The following is a 24,569-nucleotide window of genomic DNA, read 5'->3' as shown; positions in this document are numbered from 1 at the left end:
GCAATTTTCCAGTGGAATAGAAGGAAAAGCAATCATTTATTTGTCAAAGCTTTCTACTTTTACTAGACTATATTATTTCAAGGATGCGACCAAGAAGAAAATCACAGCCTGAACAGAACAGAAGAGACCAAAAAATATTGGAATTGGAGCTTCAGCAATTGTCGTTAATTACTTCAAGTAAGCACCAACTGTGCTGTGCAATTCATCTCATGGACAGCTCCTTTCCTGTTTCGGTGCACAGGACAACTATAGGTCCAAAACATCAGGATTTGACAAAATGGAATTCTAATAAGTATTATACAACCAAGAATTATTAAAATCTAAACAGTTATAATTTATTTGGATCCCAGATGTTTGTTTAGTCACAGTTTACACACACACACAAAAAAAAAAAGAGTGCCAGCAAGCAGCAGAGGCATTTCTGAAGGATGCTCCAGTAAGTAACTTCTCAAATGGAAATGTCTGGTTGCAGTTATGTATCAACTTAACTGTATATGTGACTGTATTCATCAGGGTCTTATGAAGATAAGGATTAATCCCTGTAACATTCTAACAGCTATACTGAATCTCATGCCAGAAACAAAACATTCAAGTTTTATTAAACTAGGCACAGAATTAAATAATCCCAAGATTCAACCAGATAGATCTGAAACCTTCAGAAAATCCTTTGAGCACTGATATGCTAAAGTTCTTGGCATTGGTAACACTTTCACATCTCTAGTGTACCAAAATCAAAGGGTGATGAGAAGGGTAACTAACACTAGATTCACGTCCTCCATGGCTGACAGTGTAACCAACTAAAAAGAATTAATTTACTCTCTCCAGAGGTGTTGCTGTAACTCTAACTTCTCGCAGCTGGTTACAACAAACACAGCGAACAGACATACCAAACTCCACGGGAGATATTTGTGGTTACAAAATCAGTACCTTGCTACAGTCTTCTAAACAGGATTACTTTCCTAAAAACAAAGCACCAACTGTGACAAACTAAAAATGGTGCCCACTGCAAAAGATCATTACGGTTACTATAGCTGGAATTTTACATGGTGGCGGAGGCCCTGCCCACTGGCCAAAAAGTCGGGGGCGAGCCTGCCTCCGCCGGGCCTGGAAGCCAAGCAGTGCTTTTACGCGGCCCCAGCCTCTAATTGGCGCCAGGCAGGACTTCTGCCCCTGAGGCAAGGAGTTCCGCTTCCAAGAGCTGCCGACCAATCAGTGGGTTGGCAACTCAGTCCCAGCAGCGCCACAGGAGTGGTAGCCACTGCTGGGACTGCACCCAAAGTGAGGAGCTGCAATGGAGGAGGCCCAGGAATAGTGGTAAGTGTGTGGGGCCTCGCCACAATCAGCTAGGCCCTGGAGAGACAAGGGGGTGGGGGGGGGGGGGGGGGGGGGGGAGAGAACGTGCTGCAGTGGGTGCAGCTTGTGCCACTTGGGGGGACAATCCATGGGGCACAGGGTGCCCAATCAGGAGGGCACAACAGCCCACAAGGAGGCCACTGGGTGGCCTCCTGCAGTGCCGAGTCGCCCGCCTGCTCCTGGTAATATACCAGCAGCGGTAGGAGGAGGCCCTTAGGTGGCAATTAATTGGCCACTTAAGGGCCTTAATTGACCTGGGGCAGGTGGGCCATTTGTCGCCACTGCCCCTCAGAAAATTGCAGCGGGGGCGGGAATGCAACAGGAATGCCCCCCCCCCCACCCCCATCTCCAGCCCACTCCCGCGGGAGACATAAAATTCCGGCCTATATTTCATTTAACTCCAAAAACACAACTATTAGTAAACTAGAATCTGCATGAGCAGCACTTTAACAAACTTGACATCCTCTTCACAGGTTTAGAGCTACCAGAGCTCACATTTTTATTGTAAGGTCATGGAATTAAAGATACAAAATTGGCTAAGGGACAGAAACCAGAAAGTAGTGGTGAACAGTTGTTTTTCAGACTTAAAGAATGAATACAATTGTGTGCCCCAGAGATCAGTATAATGACCACTGCTCTTTTGATTAACATTAATGACCTTGGGCATACAGCACATTTGAAGATGACACAAAACTTGGAAACATACTACGGAATGAGAAGGATAGCAACAGATTTCAGGAGGACTTGACAGACTGGTGAAATGGGCAGACAGGTGGCAGATGATATGAAGTGATACATTTTGACAGGAAGAATATGGAGGCAATATGACGCAGATGATACAATTTTAAGGTGGGGGGGCGTTAAAACAGAAATTCTTGCGGGTTTATGTGCACAAATCTTTGAAAGTGGCAGGTGGCTGGACAGGTTAAGGATGTTAAAAAAAAAACAATCCTTGGCTTTATTAATTCTTCACAGAATCACAGAATAATACAGTGCAGAAGAGGCCCTTCGGCCCATCGAGTCTGCACCGATGCATTAAAACACCTGACCTGTCTACCTAATCCCATTTGCCAGCACTTGGCCATAACCTTGAATGTTATGACGTGCCAAGTGCTCATCCAGGTACTTTTTAAAGGATGTGAGGCAACCTGCCTCTACCACCCTCCCAGGCAGGGCATTCCAGACCATCACCACCCTCTGGGTAAAAACGTTCTTCCTCAAATCCCCCTTAAACCTCTCACCCCTCACCTTAAACTTGCGACCCCTCGTAACTGACCCTTCAACTAAGGGGAACAGCTGCTCCCTATCCACCATGTCCATGCCCCTCATAATCTTGTACACCTTGATCAGATCACCCCTCAGTCTTCTCTGCTCCAGTGAAAACAACCCAAGCCTATCCAACCTCTCTTCATAGCTTAAATGTTCCATCCCAGGCAACATCCTGGTGAATCGCCTCTGCACCCCCTCCAATGCAATCACATCCTTCCTATAACGTGGTGACCAGAATTGCACACAGTACTCCAGCTGTGGTCTTACCAAAGTTCTGTACAACTCCAACATGACCTCCCTGCTTTTGTAATCTATGCCTCGATTGATAAAGGCAAGTATCCCATATGCCTTTTTCACCACCCTATTAACCTGCCCTTCTGCCTTCAGAGATCTATGGACAAACACGCCAAGGTCCCTTTGTTCCTCGGAACTTCCCAGTGTCAGTCCATTCATTCAATACTTCCGTGTCCCATTACTCCTTCCAAAGTGCATCACCTCACACTTTTCAGCATTAAATTCCATCTGCCACTTTTCTGCCCATTTGACCATGCCATCTATATCTTGCTGTAACCTAAGACATTCTTCTTCTTTGGCCTCCTTGTCTCGAGAGACAATGGGTAAGCGCCTAGAGGTCGTCAGTGGAATTGTGAAGCAGCACCTGGAGTGGCTATAGAGACCAATTCTAGAGTGACAGACTCTTTCACAGGCGCTGCAGATAAAATTGGTTGACAGGGCTGTTACACAGTTGGCTCTTGCCTTGCACTTCTGTCTCTTTTCTTGCCCAAGTCTCTTCGACTCGCCACACTTTAGCCCTGCCTTTATGGCCGCCTGCCAGCTCTGGTGATCAATGGCAACTAACTCCCACGACTTGTGATCAATGTCACAGGAATTCATGTCGCGTTTGCAGACGTCTTTAAAGCGGAGACATGAACGGCCGGTGGGTCTGATACCAGTGACGAACTCGCTGTACAATGCGTCCTTGGGGATCCTGCCATCTTCCATGCGGCTCACATGGCCAAGCCATCTCAAGCGCCGCTGGCTCAGTAGTGTGTATAGGCTGGGGATGTTGGCCGCCTCAAGGACTTCTGTGTTGGAGATACGGTCTGCCACCTGATGCCAAGGATTCTCCGGAAGCAGCGAAGATGGAATGAATTGAGACGTCGCTCTTGGCTGACATACGTTGTCCAGGCCTCGCTGCCGTAGAGCAAGGTACTGAGGACACAGGCTTGAAACACTCGGACTTTTGTGTTCCGTGTCAGTGTACCATTTTCTCACACCCTCTTGGCCAGTCTGGACATAGCAGTGGATGCTTTTCCCATGCACTTGTTGATTTCTGCATCAAGAGACAGGTTACTGGTGATATTTGAGCCTAGGTAGATGAACTCTTGAACCACTTCCAGAGCATGGTCGCCGATCTTGATGGATGGAGCATTTCTGACGTCCTGTCCCATGATGTTCGTTTTCATGAGGCTGGTGGTTAGGCCAAATTTGTTGCAGGCAGCCGCAAACCTGTCGATGAGTCTCTGCAGACACTCTTCAGTGTGGGATGTTAATGCAGCATCGTCAGAAAAGAAGAGTTCCCTGATGAGGACTTTCCGTACTTTGGTCTTCGCTCTAAGACGGGCAAGGTTGAACAACCTGCCATCTGATCTTGTGTGGAGTAAAATTCCTTCTTCTGAAGACTTGAACGCATGTGAGACCAGCAGGGAGAAGATCCCAAACAGTGTAGGTGCGAGAACACAGCTCTGTTTCATGCCACTCAGGATAGGAAAGGCGTCTAATGAGGCACCGCTATGTTGATTTATTAATAGAGGCAAAAGAACGGAAGTTATGCTCAACCTTTATAAAACACTAGTTAGTTCTCAATTGGAGTAGTGTGTTCAAATCTGGGCACCACACCTTAGGAAGTATGTCATGGGGTTAAAGGTGGTGCAGAAGAGATTTACTAGAACGGTACCAGGGATGAGGGACTTCAATTATATGGAGAGACTGGAGAAGCTGGGATTGTTCTCCTTAGAACAGAGAAGATTAAGAGGACATTTGGTGTGTGTTCAAAATCATGTAAGGGTTTGGTAAAGTAAGGAGAAACTGTTTCCAGTGGAAGAGTCAGTGTCAGCAACAAGTTGTTATGAGCTGGAATGCACAACCTGAAAAGGGGGGCTGGTGGAAGCAGATTCAATTAAAATCTTCAAAAGGGAATTGGATAAATACATGAAAAAATTCACAGGACGCCAAAAAGAGTAGGGAATGGAACTAATTGGATAGCTCTACCAAAGAGCCAGCACAGGCATGATGGGCTGAATAACCTCCCTCTGTGAAGTGTCATTCTATGACTCTTGAAATGGTATAAATAATCTTACTCTTAGCTTCTGCCCTGAAAATAAAAAAGAGCCACCGACTTGAACAATTCTCTGAATTAAGTGCGACTGTCAGGATACTGACCTATCTAACTGGAGCATTGCCATTCACTGACCCTGGCACATTTCAAAAGCCAGTAGCTGGCAACTGCACTGCAGAAAAAGAGGGTGGAGGGTCATCCTGCCAGTGACTACTGATGCTGCAAATGCAACCTCATTCTTCACACACTGAAGCCTCACTAGTTACCTACACACATGACAAGGAACACAGGCTTAGACACAGTTTACAACAAATATACATTCCTCTAAGACACAAAAACCCAACAGGAAAGGTGAATAAACTGTGGCTAACAGCAGAAGTTAAAGATTGCATTACGTCAAAGCAAGTGGCTCATAGGGTCACCAGAAAAAGTGCCAAGTCCAAGGATTGGGAGCAATTTAGAATTCAACAAAGGAGGACCAAGAAGCTGAAGAAGAAAGGGAAGAAAATATGAATGCAAGCTAGCGAGAAACAAAGGTGGACTATAAAAGCTACTTTAGGTATGTGAAAAGGAAAAGATTAGCAAGGACAAATGTGGGTCCATTACAGACGGAGACATGAGAATTTGTGGTGGAAAATGGAGAAATGGCAGAGAAACTAAACAATTACTTTGTGTCTGTCTTCACGGAGGAAGACACAGAAATAATAGGGAACCAAGAGACTTGTGAAAATGAGGAACTGAAAGAAACTAGTATCAATAGAGGTAGTACTCGAAAAATTAATTGGATTCAAAGTTGATAAATCCCCTGGACGAGATCAACTATATCCCAGAGTATTGAGGGAGGTGGCTATAGAGATAGTGGATGTATTGCTGGTTATCTTTCAAAATTCGATAGATTCTGGAAGGGTTCCTGCAGACTGGAAAGTAGCAAATGTAACCCCATTATTTAAGAAGAAAGCGTGAGAGAAATGGAGAACTACAGACCTGTTAGTTTGACATCAGTAGTGGGGAAAATGTTAGAATCTATTATAAAGGATGAGGTAACAGGACACTTCGAAAGTAATATGATTGGGCAGAATCAACATGGATTTATGAAAGGGAAAACATGTTTGATAAACCTAAGAGTTTTTTTGAGGATGTTACTTGTTGCATTGATAAAGGAGCACCAGTGGGTGTGGTTTATTTGGATTTTCAGAAGGCTTTTAAAAAGGTCCCACACAAGAGTTTAGTAAACAAAATGAGGGCACATGGGATTCAGGGTAATATACTGCTATGGATTGAGAATTGGTTAACAGACAGAAAGAAGAGAGTAGGAATAAATGTATCACTCTCAGGATGGCAGGCTGTTACAAGTGAAGTATCGCAAGGATCAGAACTCAGGCCACAGCTGGTCACAATCTACATCAATAATTTGGATGTGGGAACCAAATCTAATATTTCCAAATTTGCTGATGACAAAAAACTAGGTGGGAATGTAAGTTGTGAGGAGGATGCAAGGAGGCTTCAAGGGGATTTGGCCAGTCTAAGTGAATGGGCCAGAATATGGCAGATGGAATATAATTTGCATAAGTGTGAAGTGATCCACTTTGATAGAAAAAACAGAAAGGCAGAGTATTTCTTAAATGGTGAGAAGGTGGGAAGTGTTGATGTCCAAAGGGACCTGGCTGTCCTTATTCATGAGTCACTAAGAGCTAGTATTCAGGTGCAGCAGGCAATTATGAAGGCAAATGGCATGTTGGCCTTTATTGCAAGAGGATTTGAGTACAGGAGTAAAGATGTATTGCTGCAATTGTATAGAGCCTTGGTGAGACAGCACCTGGAGTATTGTGTACAGTTTTGGTCTTATCGAAGGAAGGATATACTTACCATAGAGGGAGTGCAATGGAAGTTCACTAGACTAATCCCTGGGATGGCGGGATTGTCTTATGAGGAAAGATTGCAGAAACTGGGCCCGTATTCGCTACAGTTTCAAAGAATAAGAGGTGATCTCATTGAAACTTACAAAATTCTTACAGGATGTGACAGGGTAGATGTGGATAGGATGCTTCCTCTGGCTGGTGAGTCTCAAATCAGGGGAGACAGTCTCAGATAAAGGGCAGGCCATTTAAAACGGAGATGAGGAGGAATTTCTTTACTCAAGAGTGCTGAATCTGTGGAATTCTCTACCCCAGAGAGATGTGGAAGCTCAAACATTGAGCATGTTCAAGTCAGAAATCTATAGATTTCTGGATACAAATAACATCAAGAGAAATGGGGATAGTGGAGAAAAATTGCATCGAGGAAGATCTTTTTGAATGGCTGAGCAGGCTCGAGAGGCCAAATGGCTTGCTTCTGCTCCTATTTCCTGTGTTCCTAAGTCTTCTATTGGCATCTTTGTTGAAATCAACATGAACATGAATGGTACAGCGATGGCTGAGGCTGATTTTAAAGTTAGAGAAGGAGAGAGAGAGAGCTGAAAGAGGTCGAACCTATCTGGTTGCTAGACGTGTAAAACCAGCAAGGAATTTAAACATTCAAAAATTTGAGTAATTGGCTGGTCTACCAATGTAATATTTATTTTCATTCATCTGAAATTGCTCATGCTGTAGTTACAGATTAACACAGATTTCAATAATACCTCACAGTATGTTGCTAGTCCAACGAGAAACAAGGCACTGCTGGACCTGGTTCTTGGGAATGAGGTGGGCCAAGTGGATCAAGTATCAGTGGGAGAGCATTTAAGGGATAATGATCATTGCATCATAAGGTTTGGGCTGACTGTGGGAAAGGACAAAGAGCAATCCAGGGTAAGAATAATTAACTGGGGGAAGGCCGACTTCAATGAGGTAAGAAAGGAGCTGGGGTGAATAAATTGGAGTCAAAAGCTGGCAGGAAAACAGGTAGATGAACATTGGGCTACCTTCAAAGTCAAAGTAAGTTCCCTCAAAGGGGAAAAGTAGGGCAAACAAATCCAGAGCTCCCTGGATGACAAATGAGGTTGAGATTAAGATAAAGAAGTGTATACTATTGAGAACCAGGCTGAATATAGAAGGTCCAGAGGGGAAATAAAAAAGCAAATAAGCGAAGCAGAGAGCATGAAACGAGACTGGCAGCTAGCATTAAAGGAAATCCCAAAGTTTTCTATGGGCATATAAATAGTAAAAAGGGAGTAAAAGGAGAGTGGGGCCAATTATAGAGCAGAAAGGGGATTTGCACATGGAGGCAGAGGGCATAGCTAAAGTATTAAATGAATACTTTGCATCTGTCTTTACCAAGGAAGAAGATGCAACCCAGGCAATGTTGAAAGAGAAGGAAAGCCAGACACTAGAGGGGTTTAAAATTGATAAAGCAGTAGTAGATATGCTGTCCGTTCTTAAAGTGGAAGCACCAGGACCAGATGAGATGCATCCAAAGATACTGAGGAAACTGAGGGTGGCAATCGCAGAGGCACTGGCCATAATTTTTCAGTCTTCCTTAGACTCAGGGGTGGTGCCAGAGGACTGGAGAATTGCAAGTGTTACATCCTTGTTCAAAAAAGGGTGTAAAGATAAGCCCAGAAATTACAGACCAGTCAGTTTAACTTCAGTGGTGGGAAAACTTTAGAAAAAATAATTCATGACAAAATCAATAGTCACATGGACAGGGATGAAGAATTTCAGTTATGAAGATAGACTGGAGAAGTTAGGACCGTTTTCCTTGGAGAAGAGAAGACTGAGAGGTGATTTGATAGAGGTATTCAAAATCATGAGGGGTCTGGACAGAGTAGATAGAGAAACTGTTCCCACTCGTGAATGGATCGCGAACAAGAGGGCACAGATTTAAAGTATTTGGTAAGAGAAGCAAAAGTGACACGAGGAAAAACTTTTTCACGCAGCAAGTGGTTAAGGTCTGGAATGCGCTGCCTGAGAACGTGGTGGAGGCAGATTCAATTGAAGCATTCAAAAGGAAATTAGACAGTTATATGAAAAGGAAGAATGTGCAGGGTTATGGGGAGAAGGCCGGAGAATAGAACTGAGGGAATTGCTCTTTCGGAGAGCCAGTGCAGACACGATGGGCCGAATGGCCTCCTTCTGCACTGTAACAATTCTGTGATTTCTTCCCAATTAACACTGATAACCTGGCTGTTCAGAAAAAATGACCATACAGATATACATCTACGGTTAAATGGATGTCTCTTAACAATTGTTGATCCATCCAAGAGTTAACCCACTGAAGCATTTATATAACAAGACTCTTGCATCGGGAAATCTGATTTTCCACTGTAATATTTCGCTACATCTGACAATCTGATGAAACAAAGAATAGAGCAAGTTAAAGTTTCAGTTACGATGAACTGGATGAAGAAGTACATGTCGAATTCAAGTCACCATTATAATGTAAATGGTTGGATGCTTTATCAAAAGGACTGCGATCCCAAGATTAACCACTTACTGCAGCTGAACAGGAGCTAATACTTATATAAAAAAAAGAGTAATTAGGTAACTCGGGCTGTGAGCACATATTAAGTGCTTTATGACTGGAGGCACATTCCAGGCTCTTCAAGGGCTAATGATTAGTGGCTTAAATTTTGTAAGGGGGCAGGATTTTTTTTTTATTACAACATTGAATGAATTGGTACACTGGATTTTTCCACCCACTTTGAATAGTAATACCCATGCTCGTTATTTAATGAGTTCCACATTACGGTGTAAATACAGTCCTGTAAAACTCAAAGTAGTTTTTGGGTTAGTGAGTAAACATTTATCTACAATCAGATTATGTTTTACACCAAATTTGAATAGATGATGCATTTCAGGATAAACAGAATCCACCGTTTAGTGCACTCGCATTATCTAATAATTCTATAATCACACATCTTAATATGCACCTCAAATTTAGAATCACACAGTGGTTCTAATTATGTTTTATTTCATTGTTTTTACTAAACTGCTACTTTTCCTCATACAGTTCTCCAGCAGTCAGCAATTAGAAAAGGATGATCAAGCCAAAACTATTCAGTACACCAATGGGATGGGAGCTTTATTTAAAGTAGCAACTGATGAGATGCTTTTCCTTTCTCAAGCTTAGAAAGAATAGAAAGGGAAATGCTTTTTTCCAGAGAGCAAGACTGCTGTTAAACTGATGTCTCACGGTTCAAAAGAGATTGCAAAGTGAGAGCCTTATCTTGAAATCTGGATGATAGTTTTTTTTTAAAAATACAAATCTTAAATCAACATAACAAAGACACAATGATAGGACTTTAGGTAAAGCTATATTTCAGACAATAGTGGAAGTCAGCTTGGAAAATCCAAGTCCAAAATGGAAAAATGTTCTCAAATGTTGCAGCATTATTGTATTTCAAATAGCAAATCTGTAGATCTCAATTTCTTTCTCCTCTCTTTTAAAATGAAAAAAATTACTGTTTTATAATTCTGTTTTTGTTGCTTTGTCTTCCTCCTTCACAGCACACAACAGGCTATTACTATGGCACAAAGACACCTCTCAACCTCTGACCACTCTTCAGGAAGTGTGCAAGGTTTGTGCTTCTTCTACCACCCTCCAGACAACCTGACCAAGATTGGGAAATCATGGCCACACATCTGTTTCCTACTCTTATGTGGTGCGATTCAGTGATTTAACACAATGCTAGTCTATTCTTTGAAGATTTCTTTCCAAAAAAACCTTGCAATTTGCATTGCCAGATTCTCAGTTTTCTTAACCTGTTCAATGGCCTGCTGTGATCAGACAAATCCCACTAGAATTACAGTCCTCCCCAGTTATACCAGATCTATAAAATCTAATGAGAGTTGCAGTTCATTAGAATATCTCACTGTTCGTATTAAAATTCCACCATGGAAAGTTAAGTTTGCACAACAAATATGCTTTTCCGTGGTGTGTGTTCAACAATTCCCACCATTTATGTTAGCAAACAGTGCAAATGGCATTGTTAGCAAAGGGGGAAGAAAATCTATGACACTGAAATTTCTGATGGTAATTTGACAACATGAAGGGAGAAGGAAAGAGGCAGATATAAACGAGAGCACTTTATATGCAATTCACAAACACTATAGAAAGCCAGAACCCAGTCACAGAAAAAGACAACAATAACTTTCATTTCTATAGTCTTCCTCACATACAGGAAGAACAACGCTTTAAAGCACAGAGTATAGAGCAATGGATAACAGTAGTTACTGAACAGGAAAGAAAACAAAGATTGAGGGACAGGGAGTGAACATACAGTCAAACAGATTTTTTTTTAAATAAGTAGCTTTTAAAAGCAGACAGCAGATGGCAAGGCTGAAATTTCCAAAGAGCAGGACATCATGGTTGAAAGGGCAACCACTGATTGTGACGTCAAGGGGAACACAGGACAGCCCAGCAGTTCAGGAGTGCATGCTTCCAAACCATGACAATTGTGCTTTCAAGTCCCACAGCTGCTGTAAGTGAGCTGAGAATGATTTTGGCCAGGTCACTAAGTAAAGCATCTTGCTCTAAGTCACTCGATAGGCCAAGTCAATTATCCTAGTCTCCTGTGTCATGCACCAATCTACAGGTTAAACCATCCGGAAGGAAGTTGTGGGTGCAGTATCTCCCTTAAAAATAATGGGGAAAATTAACAAAAAAGGAGCAAAACACCTATAAACCTAAAAGATCACCGTAAATTTCTTTAAAGTGTTTTACCTCAAATACATTGGAATATCATATGCTTCACAAATACGGAAGCGATAAAAACAAGCTGAGTACCAACTGCAAATCCAGCAAAGCATGCTGACTGGGCCTCATGGAATGTGAATGAACTAGCTCCGATGGCCATCTCTTTTACCGAGAGGAGATAGGCTGTCAGATCATTAGTTTATCACTATGGCAACTGCTTGCTTTTTGTTTCAACTGAACTGCATTGCTATGGCAATACATACACAAGAAAGAAATTCTTCTCCAAAGCCAAGTAACAGATGGCAATGAATTCAAAGTCACATGCGCAGATTTAATGAATACTAGCCTCGTGCTCTAAGGCAGGCTCACTCCTCGACACACGCTTCCCATGGCTGCGGGGGACCTGACCCTAGACACAGGTTTACAGACAAAGACCGGGTCTTTTTGGGAACGGCATGAGAGAAATATACGAGTTTAACGTGACTGCTATACTGCCAGGCTTTATTGTCAATAACAACATTCAATTAATAATGCACTAAAACAGTCAGACCGCTCAGAGCCCCTCTAATCACCTGCCAATAGACCCTCAAAGGGGATAGCTTGATGCTGCATTAGCATTGTACTGGCTCTTCTATTGTGCTCAATTCAATATCCAAGAAAATAACAGTTTGGGGTGGTGGCAGTGGCAGTCAATCAACTGAGCACAGGTTGAACCTCATTGAGCCACAAACTCAATAGTAAGCAAATTTTGCAATAAATATCTGCTGAAAGAGGCTTGCACAAGGCTGTCCATTTCCTCCAAATCCCACAGAGTTAATGCATAATACAGGCAGAACACATATATAAAAGGTAAATCAACCTGAAATGTTAACTCTTGTTTCACGCTCCACTGATACTGCCTTAAGTGTAGTGAGGCAACTCATGTTCTGTATTGAAAGAAACAGATCTTTATTGCATTTTATGAAATGTCCAATTTGAATTGTTTTGTAACTTATTTATATAAATTTTATGAATAAAGTACATATTTGGAAAAATCAAATGGAACACAAGAGCTTCCCGAGGAGGGGGCGGTGAAAACAGATACCGATATATCAGTCATGTCCCACTTTTGAATACCTTTTAACAACTGATCAAAGAGCAAGAGAGGTCTGCTATCCTAACAGGGTATGGTGCACACAATGGAAGGAGGGGAAAGAGAATGAGAGGGAGCTAGGGTGACATTTTGGGAATAAAAAGGAAACAAATGTCAAGTAGAAACTTCCTCATCTGATATAAGTTCTATGCACTCAAAATAAAATATGCAGAAAAACAACAGAGTCCAGCAAATAAGATAGAAAATCGTTTTTCACAGGTAAAGGAGCACACAAGGGGAGGGAAGGATTAGGGAGAGCATTGCAGATGTATCATTCATTACACATGCTCAGTGCCCCACTCACCAGCGTTCAAATGTCAGTTACAATTTTCATGGCAAAATAGTCAATGGCACAGTCAGCTCTCGGTCAACACTAAACCTGCACTTTTAAGGTATTTCAAAAGTCCCTAGGTGGCCCAATCAACAGGTTATAGTTGGCTTTGCACTGATTCTATTTGTACCAAAGCCAGCATTAAAGTGCAGTACGAGACAGCTTTCTTTACTGGCATTCCACCTAGCCAACCTCATTCCCAAGTTACATTGTACAATTTCCATCAATTTGAAGCTGAAACCACTTTGCAGAAGCTCAACCTTCGTGTTAACTATGGTCTGGATGGCCTCAACCACGCCTGGGTGAAGCTTGCCATAACCTGGCACTAACTGCCAGAACAGCACTCTGCCTCAGCAAGATTACAAAGATAGGTAGCGTGCTGAATGGAAATGTCTCAATGGTACAGTAGGCAGTACTCTTAAGGTTCCAGTTACAAATAAGAAAATATGGAACAAAAAAAAATTAAAGCATTCAGCCCACTATGCTCGTTCTTCTGTAGAGCACATGCACCTTCTCTCATCACAGACTAACTAATCTCCTAAGAGATCCAACCACTGGTAAAACTTGCAGCTCATAGTTCTGTCAAGTTTCTTCCCCAATTTCCAAAATATACTGAAGAATTATCGATCTAATATTACAAATTACACCACTCAACCATGATTAGATGGATTTTACGGATGACATTTCCAAGTTCCAACAGCACAAGAATCGCTATTTTCAATGCGTGCTCAATTGTCTATCAATATACCTATTCTTGGCCACTATTTATTCAGTTTCGCTTTTAAAAAGGAGTTAATCAACTCAGCAGTGGATGCATTTAAATGCCTTGTAGCCATAACTCTGTGGCAAAACAAACTACTGATCTCTAGACTCATTACAATTTCTACTCTGCCAAATTTCTATACTTGGCCTTCAATCACTGTTTAAGTTAAATGAAACTGCACACATCTACAGCAAGACTTTGACAGATAAACAGACTGAAAGGATGTTAAAATTAATGGCATTCATTCACAAACTGAGGTACCACCAAACGTGATCCTTTTGAAGTAGTGATCCTGCAATGCACAATTTACATCAGGAGTTTGTTGCTGAAGGCAAGTTTCTAATGTAAATGCTAAATGTTCGTCAAAGATAACACACATGAAAGGAAGCTATCCCAGCTACATTGATTTTAACTTCACTTTGTTTCCAATGTAAATGGTTTAACAGAATGCTTTTGGACACAGGAATGGCCAAAAATCATGCCACATGAGTTGAAGTGATCCTACCTGAGTCCCTACAACAATGAAGCAGAATCACCACCAAGAACTGGGAAAGGATTTGCGCTAACAAAATAACTGCAGCCTGCTTAAAATGAATAGCTAGTGTGTCAGAAAAGCTTGGTTTGTTTATCTAGACTATTCTGCTAAGCAATTTCTCAATTTTTTTCTAAACCCACTCATCTCCATCTCAAACCAATCATAGCTTATATTACCTGTATTATAGTGATTCTCAACCAGCCATTCCACCATGTCTGCTGAATGGCAGACTTTAGAAAGCAGGAGTCTGCATCAAGGAGCTGGTAAAACCTAACAGTTGAAGCAAAGTCAGAACAGCACATGCTTCAGCTGTGATTTTCCAGCAGCAATGAATTCCAAGACTGCAGCAGCAGATTGGAAGAGTAGAAAACTGGAGAGTTCAGAAAGTTGGGATCCCAGAATATTCCGTTTCTATACCACAGGTTTCAAACTAGGGTCTGAAAGGTCATGGTTTTTCTGCACATCTGGGAATGAGCACAAGCAAAATGCTCAGAGAATTTTATCTAGCATATTTTTGTTATTATTTCAAATATAAAAATATACACATTAGTACTGAGCACTCTTAAGGGTATGTCAATATTTAAGGGGTGGGGGGTACTAAGCACAAAGTTTGAAAACCACTGGTCTAGACTATTCAATTTGTTTCAGTGACCTGGAACTCATTGGGAGGTATGATATTTTGATCATTTAAATGAGCCGTTTACTCATCAGGTATTTGCTTAAGGAGTTCCAATGCAATTGCAAACATCAACATTAAAACATACACTGACGCATGCACGGTTGTTTTAACGTTTTTTGGACTGTTATCACAAGGTTGTTTCAATATCAGTGGGGCAGCTTTTTACAGCAGCTGGGCTGAGAGCCAGCACAGGGGAACTTCAAGAAATAGTTCTCTGATCATTAACAGACCATAAACGGAGTTTAGGGGTGCAATTCCAACACCCTAAGCTTCATTTAACTTGTCTATTTCGTACTCCAAATGGCTACACCAGAGCAGTATGGGAGATGCCTTCACAATTTAGCGAATAAGGAGGGAACAGTTAAACTGCGTTGTATGGCACAATCACCCAGTTAAATGGGATATAGGTGCCAACCTGGTGAAGCTACAACACAGGACTAGCATGCATACTAAACAGTGGAAGCAGCATGCAATAGACAAGGGTTGCCAACCCACTGATGTTTGAGTAGCTCGCTTAAAACTCCTGACAACGCAGTCCGCTTGCCCACGTCATCCTGATGTCACCACGCACTGCTGTCACAACGGGTCAAGCAAGAGGCAAGGAAGGGGAGAGCGGGCGAGGGGACGGAGAAAGCTGGGGGTGGGCAGAGTGGAATGAGCAGGAAGCAGGCAAGGGGTGAGCGGGGACGGAACAGCTCATGACATATATTTCCTTCATCAGAAACAGCTCTCACTAAAGAAAAGGTGGCGACCCTTGCAATATCCAGAGTTAAGAGATCCCACAACCAACAGATCAGATCAAAGTTCTGCAGTCCTTCCATATTAGTCCTGAATGGCAATGGACACAAACAACTGACAACAGCTCCAGAAATATCCCCATCCTGAAAGACGGGGGAGACCAGCACATCAGTGCAAAAGACAAGGCTGAAGTATTTGTAACCATCTTCAACCAGAAGTGCTGAGTGGATGATCCATCTCGGCCTCGTCCTGAGGTCCCCACCATCATAAATGCCAGTCTTCAGCCAATTTGACTCACTCCACGTGATAGCAAGAAACAGTATAATGAGGGGGATTGACACTGTTCTCTGCAGCAAAGAGTGAGTCCAGAAGGCTGTGTTGCCTGCACGGTGCCAGGATTTGGGACAAATGGTCAGAGTTGGAAAGGAATTTAGTGGGAGGGGGAGGATCCAGGCAGTGTGGTCCATGGAGGTACCAATGACATAGGAAAAAGGAAGGAAGGAGGTTCTACAAAGTGAGTATAAGGATCTAGACACCAAATTAAGAATCAGAACCTCAAAAAAGTTATATTCTCTGGATTATTACCCAAGCCACGTGCAAATTGGCATAGGACAAATAAGATTAGAGAAATGAATGCATGGCTCAAAGACTGGTGTGGTAGAAATGGGTTCCAGTTCACGGGGCACTGGCACCAGTAATGAGGAAAGTGGGGGCTGTACTGTTGGGACAGTCTACACCTGAACAGGGCTGGAGCTGGTGTTCTAGAGAGCCACATAACAATGGATGTAGAGAGCACAAGGGATGTGGGGCGGCACAGTGGCGCAGTGGTTAGCACCGCAGCCTCACAGCTCCAGCGACCCGGGTTCAATTCTGGGTACTGCCTGTGTGGAGTTTGCAAGTTCTCCCTGTGTCTGCGTGGGTTTTCGCCGGGTACTCCGGGTTCCTCCCGCCACCAAAGACTTGCAGGTTGATAGGTAAACTGGCCATTATAAATTGCCCCTAGTATAGGTAGGTGGTAGGAATATGGGGACAGGTGGGGATGTGGTAGGAATATGGGATTAGTGTAGTATTAGTATAAATGGGTGGTTGATGGTCGGCACAGACTCGGTGGGCCGAATGGCCTGTTTCAGTGCTGTATCAATAAATAAATAAAATAAATAAGTGGGGGCAAGGGATCAGAATTGGGAAGATGTGGCAAATCAAAGAGGAGCGACAAGGCAAGAGAGAAAAGGTATTAATAGGGGAAATGATAAACAGATCATGACAGGAAGGGATAGAGAGTACAAATCGAAGAATAAATCAGCAGTCAAGGCTAGACGTTAAAAAGGATAAAACTAAAGGCTCTGAATGCACGTAGCATTCGAAACAAAACAGATGAACTGATAGCGCAAATAGAAATAAATAACTACGATCTTATAGCCATTACAGAGACATAGCTGCAGGATGACAGATTGAGACCTGAATATTGAAGGTACATGGCATTTGGGAAGGTCAGGAAGCTAGGAAAAAGTGGAAGGGTGACTCTGTTAATTAATTATATAAGCACATTAGAGCGCGATGACCTAGATGTAGAAACGGTTTGGGTAGAGATGAAAAATGATGACGGTAAGAAGTGGAAGAGGTATACAGGCCCCTTAACAGTAACCACACGGTATAAAAAGTGAGAAATAATGGGAGCGCGTCAGAAAGGTATGGCGATAATCATAAAGGATTTTAACCGACATATAGACTGGAGGGCAAAGGTAGCCTAGATGAGGAGTTCATTGAATGTTTTCAGGATAGTTTGTTAGAACAGCCACATTCTGGAGCCAACTAGAGAGCAGGCTATATGAGAGCAGGTATTGTGCAACGAAATAGGGTTAAATTGATGACCTCAGTGAAGGTGCCCCTAGGTAGCAGTGATCATAATATGATTGAATTTTACATTCAGATTGAGGGAGAAAAGAATGGGTCCAAGACCAAGTCCAAGTATTTTAAACTTAACTAAGGGCAATTATGAGGACATGAAAGCAGAGCTAGCTAAAGTGAACTGGAAAATTAGGTTAAGGGATAGGTCATTGGAGATGCAGCGCAGACATTTAAGGGGATATTTCAGAATACACAGAATAGATACATTCCAACGAGACAGAAAAATTCCAAGGTGAGGAAGCACTATCTGTGATTAATTCAAAAAGTTAAAGATAGTATCAAACTTAAAGAACATATAATTGCACAAAGATGGGTGGCAGGTCAGACGATTGGACAGAATATAAAAAACAGCAACGAATGACAAAGATTGATAAGGAGGGAAAAACTTAAGTACAAGAGAAAGCTGGCTAGAAAAATAACAGTTTCTATAGATATTTAAAAAAGAAAAGTAAACAAAGTGAATGTTGGTCCTACAAAATGTGAGTCTGGGGAATTAATAATGGATAATAAGGAGATGGCTGATGAATTAAACAGGTATTTTGCATCGGTCTTCACCACAGGGGATACAAGTAACATCCCAGATATAGCTGTAAAATCAGGAAATGGAAGGGAGGGAGGAACTGAAAAAAATTACAATCACCAGGGAAGTGGTACTGAGCAAATTGTTGAAGCTGCGGGCTGACAAGACCCTGGGTCCTGATGGACTTTATCCTCGGGTTCTTAAAAGCAGCGAGTGAGACAGTTGATGCATTGGTTTTAATTTTCCAAAATTCCCTGGATTTGGGGATGGTTCCATTCGATTGGAAAATAGCAAATGTAACTCTTGGACCCATTCTTCTCTCCCTCATACTGAAGGTAAAATTCAAATCATTTTCGGGAAGAAAATCTGCTGTCCTTACCTGGTCTGGCCTACGTGCGACTCCAGATACACAGCAATGTGGATGACTCTTAAAATGCCCTCTGAAATGGCCGAGCAAGCCGTTCAGTTCAAGTGTAATTAAGGATGGGCAATAAATTCTGGACTAGCCAGCAATGCCCACATCCCATGAAAGAATAAAAAATATATATTCAAAAAGGGAGACAGACAAAGCAGGAAACTACAGATCAGTTAGATTAACATCTGTCTTAGGGAAAATGTTAGAAGCTATTAAAGACATTAGAGCAGGGCACTTAGAAAGAAAGATTCAATATCAGGCAGAGTCAACATAGTTTTGTGAAAGGGAAATCATGTTTAACCAAATTATTGAAGTTCTTTGAAGTAACGTGTGCTGTGAATAAAGGGGAACTGGTGATATACTGTACTTAGATTTTCAGAAGGCATTTGATAAGGTACCACATCAAAGGTTATTGCAGAAAATAAAAGCTCTGGTGTCAGGGTTAACATATTGGCATGGATAGAAGATTGGCTAGCTAACAGGAAACAGAGAGTAGGCATAAATGGGTCATTTTCTGGTTGGCAAGATGCAATGAGTGGTGTGCCACAGGGATCAGTGCTGGGGCCTCAACCTTTTACAATTTATATAAATGACTTAGATGAAGGGACACAAAGATAGGTGGGAAAGTAACTTGTGAAGAGGACATAAGGAGGCTACAAAGGGATATACATAGGTTAAGTGAGTGGGCAAAGACCTAGCAAATGGAGTATAATGTGGGAAAGTGTGAAATTGTCCACTTTGGCAGGAAGAATAAAAAAGTATATTATCTAAATGGTGAGAGATTGCAGAGCTCTGAGATGCAGAAGGATCTGGGTATCCTAGTGCATGAATCGCAAAAGGTTAGTATGCAGGTACAGCATGTAATTAGGAAAGCTAATAGAATGTTATAGTTTGTTAGGGGAATTGTATACTTAAAATAGAGGGGTTATGTTTCAGTTATACAGGGCATTGGTGAGACCACATCTGGGGTACTGTGTACAGTATTGGTCCTTATTTAAGGAAGGATGTAAATTGGTTGGAAGCAGTTCAGAGGTGGTTTACTGGACTAATACCTGGAATGGGCGAGTTGTCTTATAAGGAAAGGTTGGACAGGGTAGGCTTGTATCCAATAGAGTTTAGAAGAGTAGGAGGCGACTTGATAGACACATATGAGATCCTGAAGGATCTTGACAGGGTGGATGTGAAAAGGATGTTCCCCCTTGTGGGAGAATCTAGAACTAGGGGGTCACTGTTTAAAAATAAGGGGTCGCATCTTTAAGATAGAGATGAGGAGAAAGTTTTTCTCCGATGGTCATTAGTCTTTGGAAATCGCTTCCTCAAAAAGCGGTGGAAGCAGAGTCCATTAATATTTTTAAGGCAGAGGCAGATAGATTCTTAATAAGCAAGGGGGTGAAAGGTTATCAGGGGTAGGCGGGAATGTGGAGTCCAGGTTACAATCAGATCAGCCATGATCTTGTTGAATGGCGGAGCAGGTTCGAGGGGCCAAGTGGCCTACTCCTGCTCCTAAATTCGTATGTTCGTTTTTAATATGACATATGGATTGCAGTTGGAACTTGGGTCAAAAATGAATACGTATCCTGAAATAGTTCATCGCCGACGTGTGATTAATCCACACAAATTCAAGGTAAACAAATTTACAAACAAAGACTTTCCCTTCTATCTCTAAACACCTTTTTATTCATTAATACAATTATGCAACAACATTACACCAAAAAGAGGAAAAGTTACACCTAAGTAAAATATCAGCTGAAACAATAATTGGCTGGTGCAATTATTTTTACAGGTCATAAATATTTTGTTAATAACTGCTGCAGCATTTTGGCCTATAGTAATGAGATGTTGCAGTTTATTTTATTTATAAATTTTGTTATTTTATAAAACGTAAACGTGGCCTGTGCTCACTGAATTGTTTCAATTTAATCTTTAAGGGAAAAAGTATAGTTTTCATAAAAATTTAGTTTCCAAAGGGGGAAGATTTGGGCTTTATACGATGGTGCAAAATGGGTGACAGGTGAGTCAGCAACCCGTTTTACGTCTCTCCCGATTCTTAGTGCTATTGACTTCAATGAATGAAATTTAAAACGGGCAGTTGATTTGCTCACACGTAGTGTTTAAAGGTTCATACATGATGCAAAATAGCCATCTGAAGCTGAAATACACAACTTGAGCTTTACATACAAATACGTTTGTTTAAATGAAACCCTATTTGTAATGCAGAACCAACGAAGCTGTGTGCCTCCTTGATTTGTCCACCTTACACAGTAAGTTGGCTTTGACAACAGTGGAACTACACATGTGCAGTTAATGCAGTCACACCTGCAGCTTGACTGTTCTTTTGGCAGATGACCTGTACAGTGCAGAAAAAATTGCATGGTAGTCAGTCAAGACTGCCTGCAGCCAGAAAAAAAAACTTCAGCAAACCTGATGGTAACCATTTACCTTTGCCACTGCTGGATCTTTATACAGCGCCTTTAATGTAGCAAAACATCCCAAGGTGCTTCACAGGAGCGTGATCAGACAACAAAAAAAATTCAAAACCATTTTCTCCTGCAATGGTGTTTCCTGCCTCTGGAGGTTTGAATGCTCCCTCATTTATATTCCAGTGCGTCCTGGAGAGGTAGTATGATAACATAAAATGAAGTATTAACATTCCATTCCCTTTAGAAGATGCCCTCTTATGACTGCAGCATTATCTCAGAAATCCTGAAAAAGGAATGACGCAACAGCAAAGGCACAAACTTCCTTTGATCCAACCCAAATTGCAGTCAGCAACAAAATATAAACATTGGCTGCCATGTGGTAGTTCTGCATTGTCCACTATTTTAGCTCTTGCTGCAGTAGGATTTGGCCCTTGACCAGTCCGACAGCACACAAAATTGCTGGTTTTTATGGGTGAGATAAAGCAAAAGGGAAGAGTGTGCAATGAGAAGCTTTTTTTTTTATAAAATGTCTGATGCAACATATGAGATGCCTAAAGTTCAGGTTGTTTGAAGATCTCGAAGAAGTTTATTCAACAGCTAACAACTATATATAGTAGAACTAAGTATTACAGGACTTGCCTTTTGGTGTTACAATAGCAGAGTGAGACTGGCATGTAGTCACATGACTACATCCTGGCACTTAGCTCATTAGCATACTGAGATCTTAAAGGTACATTACTCTACAGGCAATCTCAGAGAGTGAGACACAAAACCCAAAGACTAGAGCAGCCATGCTAAAGGGAAAGACACACGTGAAAAAAATTTCAAGAGAGCAAGAGATAAAATGCAAGACAGAAAGAATGAGAAAGAGGGAGAAAAACAAATGAGAGTGAGAAAGAAGATGCAAGGAAAAACCTGAGAAGGAATGGGAAAGAATGCATGCGAGCACAAGGGGACAGTGCACAGGGAAGAGGGAAGAGGGAATGCAAGAAAGAGAGAATGAGAGAATGCAAGAGAAAAAGTTAAATACAGTCACAGTACTATGGTATTCCTAACTTAAAAATTAAATGCCAAATCACAGCAGGTGTCTAGGGAATATCCTATTGTGCATCACCTTGCAAAGAAACAGAAACCAGTATAACTAGCTTGATTTACCCCAATCCTAAGGCTTTTAACTATGAAGATTAAACAATTTTCATTTGCAGATATGTGGCAGCTTTATGCATTTTTTTCAGGCAGAACCACTTCAGAAAAGGCACTTTCAACATTTTGTGGCTGAAATGGTTTCTAAAAATCGCACACATAAAATCAGAACATATGCGTGTTTATTCTTTATTGTGAGAAAAGTTATCATAAATGATTTGAGGTGGTTGCAAAGAATTAAAGGAAATAAACATTAAAAATAGCTCAGCAGGTCTGGCAGCATCTGTGGAGAGAGAAGCAGCGTTAACGTTTCAGGTCAGTGGCCCTTCTTCAGAACTGACAAATATTAGAAATGTAAAAGATTTTAAGCAAGTAAAGTGGGGGCTGGGGCAAGAGATAACAAACGAGGTGGTGTTGATAGGACAAGGTCACAGAATAACTGACCAGAATGTCATGGAACAAAGGCAAACTGTATGTTAGTGGTGTGCTGAAAGACAAAGCATTAGTAGAGAGAATGTGAATTGACTGTAAAGTACAAAAAAAAATTTGAAAACAGGAACAGTGGGTAGGCACAGTAGGAACAAATTAAAATAAAATAACCAAATAAAAAAAAAAATAACTGAACATAAAAAGGGGGGGGGCCAGTCATGCTCCGAAATTATTGAATTCCATGTTCAGTCCAGCAGGCTGTAGTGTGCCTAATCGGTAAATAAGATGCTGTTCCTCGAACTTGTGTTGATATTCGCTGGAACACTGCAGCAATCCCAGCACAGAGATGTGAGCATGAGAACCAGGTGGGGGGGTTGAAATGGCCAGCAACTGGAAGCTCGGGGTCATGCCTACGGACTGAGCGGAGGTATGCCGCAAAGCAGTCATCCAATCTGCGTTGGGTCTCCCCAATGTAGAGGAGACCACAATGTGAGCAGCAAATACAGTATGCTAAATTGAAAGAAGTACAAGTAAATTGCTGCTTCACCTGAACGGAGTGTTTGGGGCCTTGGATAGTGAGGAGAGAGAAGGTAAATGGGCAATTGTAAGGGAAGGTGCCTTGGAAAGGGGATGAGGTGGTGGGGTGATGGAGGAGTGGACCAGGATGTCGCGGAGGGAAAGATCCCTTCAGAATGCTGACAGGGGAAGATGAGTTTAGTAGTGGCATCACACTGGATGTGGCTGAGGATGATCCTTTGGATGTGGAGGCTGGTGGGGTGGAAAGTGAGGACAAGGGGAACCCTGTTGCGGTTCTGAGAGGGAGGGGAAGGGGTGAGGGTAGAGGTGTGGGAGATGGGCAGGACACAGTTGAGGGCCCTGTCAACCACGGTGGTGGGGGGGGGGGGGGAATGCTCGGTTGAGGAAAAAGGAAGACATATCAGAAACACTGTCATGGAAGGCTGCATCAGAGCAGATGCGTCGGAGACGGAGAAACTGGGAAAATAGAATGGAATCCTTACAGGAGGCAGGGTGTGAAGAAGTGTAGCCAAGGTAGCTGTGGGAGTCAGTGGGCTTATAATGAATATGGGTAGACAGCCTGTCCCCAGAGATGGAGACAGAGAAGTCGAGGAAGGGAAGGGAGTGTCGGAGATGGACCATGTGAAGGTGAGAGAAGGGTAGAAATTAGAAGCTAAATTGATAAAGTTTTCTACTTTGGGGCGGGAGCAGGAAACGGCACTGATACAGTCATCAATGTACTGGAAAAAAAGTTGGGGGAGGGGGCCTGAGAAGGACTAGAACAAAGAATGCTCGACATATCCCACAAAAAGACAGGCATAACTAGGACCCATGCGGGTATCCATAGCAATACCTTTTACTTGAAGGAAGTGAATGGAGTTGAAGGAGAGGTTGTTCAATGTGAGAACAAGTTGAGCCAGACAGAGAAGGGTGATGGTGGATGGGGACTGGTTGGGCCTCTGTCCAAGGAAGAAGCGGAGAGCCCTCAAACCACCCTGGTGGTGGATGGAGGTGTAGAGAGATTGGACGTCCATAGTGAAGAGGAGATGGTTAAGGCCAGGAAACTGGAAATTGCCAAAATGAAGTTGGGTGCCAGAAGAGTTACGGATGTAGGTGGGAGGACCAGGAGAGAAAAGATAAGAGTCAAGATAGGAAGAAATAAGTTCATTGGGGTAGGAACAGGCTGAAACAATGGGTCTACCAGGACAGTCCTGTTTGTGAATTTTGGGAACGAGGTAGAAGCGGGCTGTCCGGGGTTGTGGGACTATGAGATTGGAAGCTGTGGAGAGAAGATCTTCAGAGGAGACGAGATCAGTGACAGTTCTGTGGACAGTATGTTGATGTTCGGTGGTTGGGTCATGGTCCAGGGGGAAGTAGGAAGTGTCTGAGAGTTGGCGCTGAGCCTCTGCAAGGTAGTTTTTTCAGTTTGGTTAGTTTGTTCCTACTGTGCCTACCCACTGTTTGTGTT

General features: G+C 42.3%; 1 protein-coding gene across 5 annotated transcripts in view; it reads right to left on the bottom strand.

Annotated features, from left to right (window-relative positions):
- The window catches only part of foxn3 (forkhead box N3), a 408,688-nt gene that overhangs the window by 242,076 nt on the left and 142,043 nt on the right, over positions 1–24,569 (bottom strand). The window lies entirely within an intron of this gene.

Source organism: Heterodontus francisci, chromosome 9, assembly GCF_036365525.1.
Source record: "Heterodontus francisci isolate sHetFra1 chromosome 9, sHetFra1.hap1, whole genome shotgun sequence".
In the NCBI taxonomy this organism is placed as follows: Eukaryota; Metazoa; Chordata; class Chondrichthyes; order Heterodontiformes; family Heterodontidae; genus Heterodontus; species Heterodontus francisci.
This window is presented reverse-complemented; position numbering and strand designations above follow the sequence as displayed.